General features: G+C 36.0%; 1 protein-coding gene across 1 annotated transcript in view; it reads right to left on the reverse strand.

The window, feature by feature from the left end:
- LOC142231647 (protein obstructor-E-like) overlaps positions 1–9,989 on the reverse strand; it is a 595,922-nt gene extending 585,933 nt beyond the window's left edge. The window contains exon 1 of the mRNA XM_075302282.1: positions 9,841–9,989. The gene's annotated coding sequence lies outside the window, so the exon portion shown is untranslated. The remainder of the gene's footprint in view (positions 1–9,840) is intronic.
- Positions 9,990–10,509: the final 520 nt, after the last annotated feature.

Here is a 10,509-nt window from a genome sequence, read left to right on the forward strand (position 1 = left end):
GGGGGCTATATATAATTATGGACCGATGTGGACCAATTTTTGCACGGTTTTTAGAGACCAACACCATGTACCAAATTTCAGCCGGATCGGATGAAATTTGGTACTCTTAGAGGCTCCGCAAGCCAAATCGGGGAATCGGTTTATATGGGGGCTATATGTAATTATGGACCGATATGGACAAATTTTTGCATGGTGTTAGAGACCATATACTAACACCATGTACCAAATTTCAGCCGGATCGGATGAAATTTGCTTCTCTTAGAGCAATCGCAAGCCAAATTTGGGGGTCCGTTTATATGGAGGCTATACGTAAAAGTGGACCGATATGGCTCATTTGCAATACCATCCGACCTACATCAATAACAACTACTTGTGCCAAGTTTCAAGTCGATAACTTGTTTCGTTCGGAAGTTAGCGGACGGACGGACGGACATGCTCAGATCGACTCAGAATTTCACCACGACCCAGAATATATATACTTTATGGGGGTCTTAGAGCAATATTTCAATGTTTTACAAACAGAATGACAAAGTTAATATACCCCTATCCTATGATGGAGGGTATAAAAACAATAAAACGTAATACGTCTATAATTACAAAACAAACCATTTTATTGTCACATTAATCTAACCTAACCTAAATCTTTGTATGCTAGTGTAACTTTTATTCCAAATCATGCTGTGCCTGTGAGGCTATTGGACAATAGAAAATAAAATTAAATTTATCTGTTTTTGTTTTTCTATCACCACCTCCATTTCAAGCCATTGATGAGGTTTTAGTTTTTTTGTTTCTTCAAAATCATCACTCATTGTGTCAATCACCCACTGAAGAAAATATAAAAAAAAAACTTGAGTACTTTCTTTTCAAAATACTTGTGAAACAATGAAAAGACGAATTCACTATGATCGTTACCATTGCCATAGCTGTGTCTGTCATCATCACCAGCAGCAGCAGAGTTATTGTAATTATACGATATAATTAAATCTTTTTTAATATTATTATAAGAAATGAAACCGACAACAAAAACTCAATTCAAACAATAATAAATGTGGCTTGTAAGTGAATTTCTTTGGTGAAATTACTATGCATGACGATTACTTAGAGCCAGCCAGTCTGTCCGTTAGCCAGCGGGTTCCAACTAAGCTCCTCAAGGTGTCGTCCACTCGACCAACCAAGTTAGCAGCAGTAACACAAATTCATAAAAATAAAATTAAGAAAAAATCACAAAAAAAATATTTCAAATTATTTGCGGTTCACTGCATTTTTCTTTTCAAATCAAGCACCAAAGAAAATAATAACCAGCAGTTTTTAGCGTACATTAGAGTGCCTGGCATTTGTCACATTTTATGGCGCTACCATAAACTCTCCTACCTACCACAATCATCATTACCATGATCAGAGTTGCATGTTTGTCCCAAATACATTCCAGCAACAAATGCACTTTAGTTGGTGATTTACAATTTTGGACGCATTTTTTTGTTTTGGTGGTGGACTCTTTGTTTGCGCCATGAATTGCAGTAGCAAAAGTAGTTTAATGGTCTTTCAAAACCACATTCCTTCAATTGTACACCCGAAATGATTTCTTTAAACGACAACGATTTTCTTCAGACATGTCTCCATGCTCATAAGGACACGGTACATTTGAAAGCACATAGAGTTGTGATTTGGCTTTTTGAATAGGCTATGGACATATTTTGAAAACAGGCATTCAACGAAAAAAAAAAAACAAAACTAAAGTGCTTCCAGTTATGATGGATTGACATTAGGGTAAGTATACAGAGGTAACGTTTTTCTCTACAACAAAAATAAAGCTGGAAATGTCCTAAAAGAACTGAGTTATTTTCCATTGAAGAGTACACTCAAAGAAAGAAAGAAAAGTTTTTGTATATAAAAATCTAAGGTTTTTAGAAAAAAAAACTTCTCTTCTCCCATACAAACAATTGGGTTAAGTAGAACAGTTGCAGAAATGTCACATTTGTACACTTAAAAAAAAAGTTTAATTGGATCCAAAGATTTGCGGCTTCTTTAAAAATTTTAAATCTAGGCTTTAGAACATTTAAATTAGGATACAGATATCATGTCAAATTGTCGTTCTCTTTATGTGGTATACTATTCTTAGTTTAATTCAAATTTTTGTATTTTAAATGAATTTGACTTTAATATTGTGTAAATTGCTTGTCCTAAAATTTAAGTTATAAAGTAAAATTTGAATTGAAAGGGAGATTTGATCTTTAATACTGACAACTCATCAAAAATCAAATACTACGATGTTCAATATTAGAATAAGTCGAAAGTGAGTTTTATTTTCAAAAATTTCCACTGCAGGAAAATGTCTTTCTTTCAAAATTTTAAATAATTTAACAAAAATCGACTTTTCGATTATCATTACAATCCCTTATTTATACCTTGCGCCACACTTTAGTGCATATGTTTGCAACATCCAGAAGGTGACGAGGTAGACACATGCTGTCTTTGGTTATTTTGCAAGGGCCATCCCCTGAGTTTGTTTAGCCATGTCCGTCTGTCTGTGAACAAATTTTTGTAATCAAAGTCTAAATCGCAGTTTGAGTCCAATCGACTTCAAATTTGACACAAGTATGTGTTTTGGGTTAGAATAGAGTTCGATTGTTTTCGGACGAAATCGGTCTGATTAACACATCAAAATATTGCTCTAAGACCCCATAAAGTATATATATTCTGGGTCGTGGTGAAATTCTGAGTCGATCTGAGCATGTCCGTCCGTCTGTTGAAATCACGCTAACTTCCGAACGAAACAAGCTATCGACTTGAAACTTGGCACAAGTAGTTGTTATTGATGTAGGTCAGATGGTATTGCAAATGGGCCATGTCGGTCCACTTTTACGTATAGCCCCCATATAAACGGACCATAAAATTTGGCTTGCGAGGACTCTAAGGGAAGCAAATTTCATCCATCCGGCTGAAATTTGGTACATGGTGTCACCATATGATCTCTAACACCAAGCGAAAATTGGTCCACATCGGTCCATAATTATATATAGCCCCCATATAAACCGATCCCCCGATTTGGCTTTCAGAGCCTCTAAGAGAAGCAAATTTCACCCGATCCGGCTGAAATGTGGTACATGGTGTAAGTATGTGGTCTCTAACATCTATGCAAAAATTGGTCCACATCCGTCAATAATTATATATAGCCTCCATATAAACCGATCCCCCGATTTGGCTTTCGGAGCCCCTAAGAGAAGCAAATTTCATCCGATCCGGCCGAAATTTGGTAAATGGTGTTAGTATATGGTCTCTAATGACCACGCAAAAAATGGTCCACATCGGTCCATAATTATATATAGCCCCCATATAAACCGATAACCAGATTTGACCTCCGGAGCCTCTTGGAGGACCAAAATTCATTTGATTCAGTTGAAATTTGGTACGTGGTGTTAATATATGGCCTCAAACACTCATGCAAAAATTGGTCGAAATCGGTCCATAATTATATATAGCCGCCATATAAACCGATCCCCAGATTTGACCTCCGGAGCCCCTTGGAAGAGCAAAATTCATCCGATTCGGTTGAAATTTGGTACGTGATGTCAGTATATGGTATCCAATTACCATGCAGGAATTGGTTCATATCAGTCCATAAATATATATAGCCCCCATATAAACCGATCCCGAGATTTGGTTTTGGAGCCTCTTGGAGGAGCAAATTTGAGCCGAGTCAGTTGAAATTTGGTACATTGTGGTAGTATATGGCCGTTAACAACCATGCCTAACTAGGTCCATATCGGTCTATAGTTATATATAACCCTCAGATAAATCGATCCCCAATCACACAATAATTGGTCCATATCAAGTTCATAATTGTGTATAGCCCCCATATAAGCGACCCCCATATTTCAATTCTGGCTCTCTACCACGTATGGACTAACTCACAATATAGAAAACGATGTTAAGAAGAATTTCAATCCAGGCTCTCTACCACGTATGGACTAACTCACAATATAGAAAACGATGTTAAGAAGTATTAAGATACCCCAACCCAAGTAATTCAATTGTGGGTGACAGTCTTTCGTAGAAGTTTCTACGTAATCCACGGTGGAGGGTACATAAGATTCGGCCTGGCTGAACTTACGGCCGTATATACTTGTTTAGATATATATCTTTTACCCGATATACATCCAGAAGCCAGGGTTTAAATTTTGTTAGTGTTGTAAATTTGGTTGAATTCAGTTCAGATTTAGATATAGCTCTAACGTGATGCAATGGAGGACATGCTATCCTATGCAAGGAGGACATTCTATCCTTGCATACATAGGGTCCAACTCCAGTTTTGACCGAACACCAAAAAGTTTTTCAGCGGTGGATTATCCCCTCTCAGTAATGATGGTGACATTTCTGAGTGTTTCAGAGCTTCTCTAAGTGGTTTGCCCGCAATGTGGAACGCTTGTCGAACTCGGTTATAAAAATGAGGTCCCTTGTCATTGAGCTAAACATAGAATCGAGCAGCACTCTATGATAATAGAGAAGTTCACCACTGTATTACAATGGACTGAATAGTCTAAGTGAGGCTGAAATATCGATCTGCCACTATACCTTCTAACCTAACCATAGCTCCCATATATATCTTTCGACCTATTTACCTTCGTAGGAATTCATTGAATTCGGATCGCACCTAAAGAAGTGATGCAAATTCAGTGCAACGGCTGCTGAAATGGAGGACTTCCGTCCTATGACAAGCCCATGTTAAATTCATCGCTTCTGCGTGATATGAAGCTATTTTAATTTTAAAAAATTATTTCAGATTATAATTGCATCAGGCATATAGATCATTTTTTATTTTAGAAAATATGCAAAAATCAAGCGTGGTGAAATGAGCACGGAGGACGGTGAACGCAGTGGACGCCCGAAAGAGGTGGTTATGGCGAAAACATCAAAAAAATCCACAAAATGATTTTGAATGACCATAAAATGAAGTTGATCGAGATAGCAGAGGCCTTAAAGATATCAAAGGAACGTGTTGGTCATATCATTCATCTATATTTGGATATGCGGAAGCTCTGTGCAAAATGGGTGCCGCGCGAGCTCACATTTGACCAAAAACAACAACGTGTTGATGATTCTGAGCGGTGTTTGCAGCTGTTAACTCGTAATACACCCGAGTTTTTCCGTCGATATGTGACAATGGATGAAACATGGCTCCATCACTACACTCCTGATCCAATCGACAGTCGGCTGAGTGGACAGCGACCGGTGAACCGTCTCCGAAGCGTGGAAAGACTCAAAAGTCCGCTGGCAAAGTAATGGCCTCTGTTTTTGGGATGCGCATGGAATAATTTTTATCGATTATCTTGAGAAGGGAAAAACCATCAACAGTGACTATTATATGGCGTCGAAATCGCGGCAAAACGGCCCCATATGAAGAAGAAAAAAGTGTTGTTCTACCAAGACAACGCACCGTGCCACAAGTCATTGAGAACGATGGCAAAAATTCATGAATTGGCCTTCGAATTGCTTCCCCACCCACCGTATTCTCCAGATCTGGCCCCAGCGACTTTTTCTTGTTCTCAGACCTCAAAAGGATGCTCGCAGGGAAAACATTTGGCTGCAATGAAGAGGTGATCGCCGAAACTGAGGCTTATTTTGAGGCAAAACCGAAGGAGTACTACCGAAATGGTATCAAAAAATTGGAATCGCTCAAGAGCGTTGTATCGCTCTTGAAGGGAACTATGTTGAATAATAACAACGAATTTTGACAAAAAAATGTGTTTTTCTTTGTTAGACCGGGGACTTATCAGCCAACCTGATATTTTTTAAATTCTTAATAATTTTTTTTTTTTAACTATAAATTTTTGAAACAAACTAAAAAGGATTAATAATAGTTATACAAAGTGATTGAAATATAGTATAGCGATTAAAAATTGTTTCGTTTTTAATTTAAAATAATAATTGAATTTTGCAATCAACATCAATTAAAAATTTAATTGAATCAATTAAAAAATTAATTGAAATTTGCTAATGAAATCAATTAATCTTTTAATCATGTATGCTCAATCAAGATGCTCAATTAAAACTGTGATTGATACTATCATTTTCGTGATTGAAGACATTTCAATTAAAAAAAATAATTGGATCAATTAATTTTGTGATTAAATCTGATTTTTTGTGTTTGTGTGTGGGTGGATTTAAATTTTAAGAGATTTAAGAGAGTCTAAAAAATGTTGTCCAAATAAGTACACATTTAAATATATGTTTATGGGAACATAAACCGTTATAACATATACACTAAAAACATATTGTCGTCAAAGATTTCGAATGCGAATTTTCCTTAGCATAGAAGGCTCATTTCTCCGATATAGTTGTTTTCCTTGTCCAAAAGTCGATAAACTTTTCAATGGATACGCTTGGTCCTTACAGTTATGTGATTCGACTTAAAATTGGGCGTTCTAACATGAAAGACAATTTCGTTTTACTAAGGCCTGGCTTGGTTTTAATTTTATTAATTTAATTAATGAAACAATCTCTAAATTTGTCGACTTTTTACATCTTGCCTACAAAACTAAAAAGCGTTTAAAAACAGGAGATGTTTTTTAACACTTTAATGTAAAGACGTTTTTTACCTTAAATATAGCATTATTTCTGCACGGACGAAAAATACTGTTTTTCATATGTTTGGGTGTAAAAATAATTTGTTTGGAACTCAAATTTTTTAACACAATATTTTTAAGTGCATTCTGAACATTATCATAAACTAGCATAACATGTTTGGGACATATATGTTAATATGTTAGAACATACTATGCTTGGGACATAAAGTGTTTGTAAACATAATATGCTTAGATGCAAACATATATTAATTTAGAAATAGCCTATAAACATATATGTGTTTAGAAAGAGAGACCTAGAGAGTAGGCTGCAAGTAAAATAATGGAAGTAACCAATTGGCGCCTTAAAAATATGTCCACACAAAGAAAATTTCATTAAAATTTTTTTCTACCAGAGTATGCCCTAAGGTAAAACATAATATGCTTGAACAATACAAACAATATTTTGTTTGGACCAATCCTTAAAATATATAAGCTTAAAGCAAAATGTGTTCGGGGTATATGTTACAGAACCGTTTTTTTTTTTGAGGGTGTACCTGTAGTCGAGTATGAACATAAACATTTAAGTTGTCGTTAAAATTGTTTTAATTAAAATTTATTTCCCAAAATCAAGTACGCCAACCGGGCATGCTTTTTTTCAGTATATAGCACGTAATAAATTTCGGGAAAGCGTTTCGAATCGATTAAGGGGATAATAGCTCATTCGAAACCACAGCGGTCGTGGTTTCAATCCAAAACATCAAAAAGTTTTTCAGCGATGGTTTATAATTTCTCAGTAAACTGGTGACACTTCTTAGCGCGGTTGCCAGTTTTTTCTGAAAGAGATAAAGGGTGATACGTTCAAGATTTGGTCAATATAAACTTGACGAATTTCTTTCAATTTTGCATTTAAAAAACCTGAACACCACTCATTTTGAAGGTGTGTGTGTGTAGAATGTTGCTCCTATTGCCGTCCAAGCAAGAAGAGCAGCGTATCAAAATTTTGCTCGCGCATCGCGAAAATCCGAGCTACTCGCACGCAAAGCTGGCAAAATCGCTAAAAGTTGCCAAATCAACCGTTACAAATGTAATTAATGTATTTGGGGAACGTTTGTCGACAGCCAGGAAGTCTGGATTGGGGGGAAATCGAAAACCGGAAGCCGCTGAGACGACAAAGAGAGTTGCCGGTAGTTTCAAGCGAAACCCTAACCTCTCTCTCCGAGATGCCGCAAATAAGCTGGGTGTATCGTCTACAACCGTGCATCGAGCCAAAAAACGAGCCGGACTATCGACTTACAAGAAGGTAGTGACTCCAAATCGCGATGATAAACAAAATACGACGGCCAAAGCGCGATCCCGGAGGCTGTACACGACGATGCTGACGAAGTTTGACTGCGTGGTAATGGACGACGAAACCTACGTCAAAGCCGACTACAAGCAGCTTCCGGGACAGGAGTTTTATACGGCAAAAGGAAGGGGAAAGGTAGCAGATATTTTCAAGCACATAAAACTGTCAAAGTTCGCAAAGAAATATCTGGTTTGACAAGCCATCTGTACCTGTGGCTTGAAAAGCAGCATTTTCATGGCTTCCGGGACTGTCAACCAAGAAATTTACGTGAAAGAGTGTTTGAACAAACGTCTGCTGCCTTTCCTGAAGAAACACGATTGTTCGGTACTGTTTTGGCCGGATTTGGCATCTTGCCATTACGGTAAAAAGGCCATGGAGTGGTACGCCGCCAACAACGTGCAGGTGGTTCCCAAGGACAAGAACCCTCCCAACACGCCAGAGCTCCGCCCAATTGAGAAATACTAAAGAAGACCAAAAAACTGCTAAGGACGAGCAGCAGTTCAAGGCAAACTGGCTTTCTGCGGCGAAGAAGGTGGACAAGCTGACAAGCTTGGTGTCAAGCTGAGGCCCGGCAATTCGGATTTGGAAAAGCGAAAGCCTAACTGAATATTTTTCCTGAATTTTATACTAATTGAACTTGAAAGAGAAATTTAATTTGATTTTTTTAAATAAACGATTTCACCGATGTACACGAGTTTTCCCTTGACCAATTTTTGACCGTATTTTCCCCATGAGAAATCTCCAATGAAAATTTATATAATTATTTTATGTACACCTATAAATTTGGAGAATTGAAAATAATGTTGACAAAGGTGTATTTTTGTATATTTGAAATTTCGGACTGAGTACCTCCCATTTATATTTTGGCTACTACTACTTCAACAAAGTAGGTCATTATGGTCAAAGATTATAGATTTGAGGAAGATAGGAAATTGGCTTGCGTCATACCAAATGTTGCATTTACTAGATTAGTTTAATACATGTTTGTAATCTTTTAGTTGTTTTTCTTTTTTATTTTTTAAATGAAAAATGTAATTTTCTTAATGAAACAATGTTAAATTTTAGGCAACAAGAAAAAAATTACATTTTCCCCTTTATGGAAATTTATTTCGTGCTCTTAATTTCGTTTTATTTGCATTTTAATGCTATGTCAATACTTATCGTATACGCGTTTGGTTCGAGTATTAAACTAATGTGGTAAATGGTTTGATGTGCTCAGTAGCCAATCTCCCATCTTCTGTAATCTATAATCTTTGATTATGGTTTCATATTACCGGTATTACGAGGATTCCTGCTGGGATACACAAATGAAAAAAAAAAAGAAAATTCCAATGAAATTTTCACAAATTCATCGTTCTACCGGCTGGTTTTAGGAGAACCGGTAGGTTAATCTTTGATATTTGGCAATAGCCAAAGGCATATAGGTCAAATACATATGACCAGCTGGTCATGTGTATTAGGAATTAGAGGAGTCCATAAATATCAATGCTATTATAAAGAAATTTAAAATTTCACAAAAATCATGAGTATGACTCATAATAATATCCACATTTTCCCAATAAATCTTTGTATATGAGATTTAGTTTAAAATGGTTCAATTAAATCCCCATGGTAGCAACCACTTTCAGGGATATGCGATAAAAGTAAAACTAGTTTGAATAGCAACATTGCAAACAATTGAAGGAAAACCGGATTGAGATCACCTGCATGAGGATCAACAAAAAACTGAAAATATTCACACAATTTATATAATAAAAAAAATCTAGTGGAAAATTTTTCAAATTTAAATTAGAGGTTAACGATTTATCCTGCGGCAGCTTTTCTAATTAATTTTAATGCCTATATTTTAATATCATAGTAATGCTATATAAATATTTTTTATTATTTTTGTTTTAATATTTTCTTTTATGTTCAAATCACTGTAACACATACATTTCAGATATTTTTTGATTCACTTTCGATATAGTTTAAATAAAAAATAAAAATAACTGTTTTCTGATTAATTTCTTCGAGAAAGACACTACTTAAATCCGTTACAACGATGTGTTCGCTTTGAAAACACGTCTGAAACTAAAGTAAAAGTTAATCTGGGCTCATTGCTATTGGCTATTGGTGGTGGTAGCCAAAGCAGAAACACTTCTGGTTGCACCTTGTCTAGCTCCACACCACACAAAATGTGACTGAAGAGAGTATAAAAGAAGGAGAAGAAGTTGGCTGATCATAACAACAATTTTACTACTCAATGAGCTCAGTAAGCAGGGATACCATAGGCTTTTGTCTATGGAAAATTTTCAACAAAAAAATTTATCTTCTCAATAAAATTAAATTTAAAACAAGTAAGGAAAGTCTAAAGTCGGGCGGGGCCGACTATATTATACCCTGCACCACTTTGTAGATCTAAATTTTCGATACCATATCACATCCTATATATAAAGGTTTGTCCCAAATACATACATTTAAATATCACTCGATTTGGACAGAATTTGATAGACTTTTACAAAACCTACACGCTCACAAAAAATCGCTTCTGTAACATATACTCCCAAACATATTTTGCTTCAAGCATATATATTTTTGGGTATTGCCCAAACATTTATATGT

The sequence above is a fragment of the Haematobia irritans genome, chromosome 3 (genome assembly GCF_050003625.1).
Source record: "Haematobia irritans isolate KBUSLIRL chromosome 3, ASM5000362v1, whole genome shotgun sequence".
NCBI classification, from domain to species: Eukaryota; Metazoa; Arthropoda; class Insecta; order Diptera; family Muscidae; genus Haematobia; species Haematobia irritans.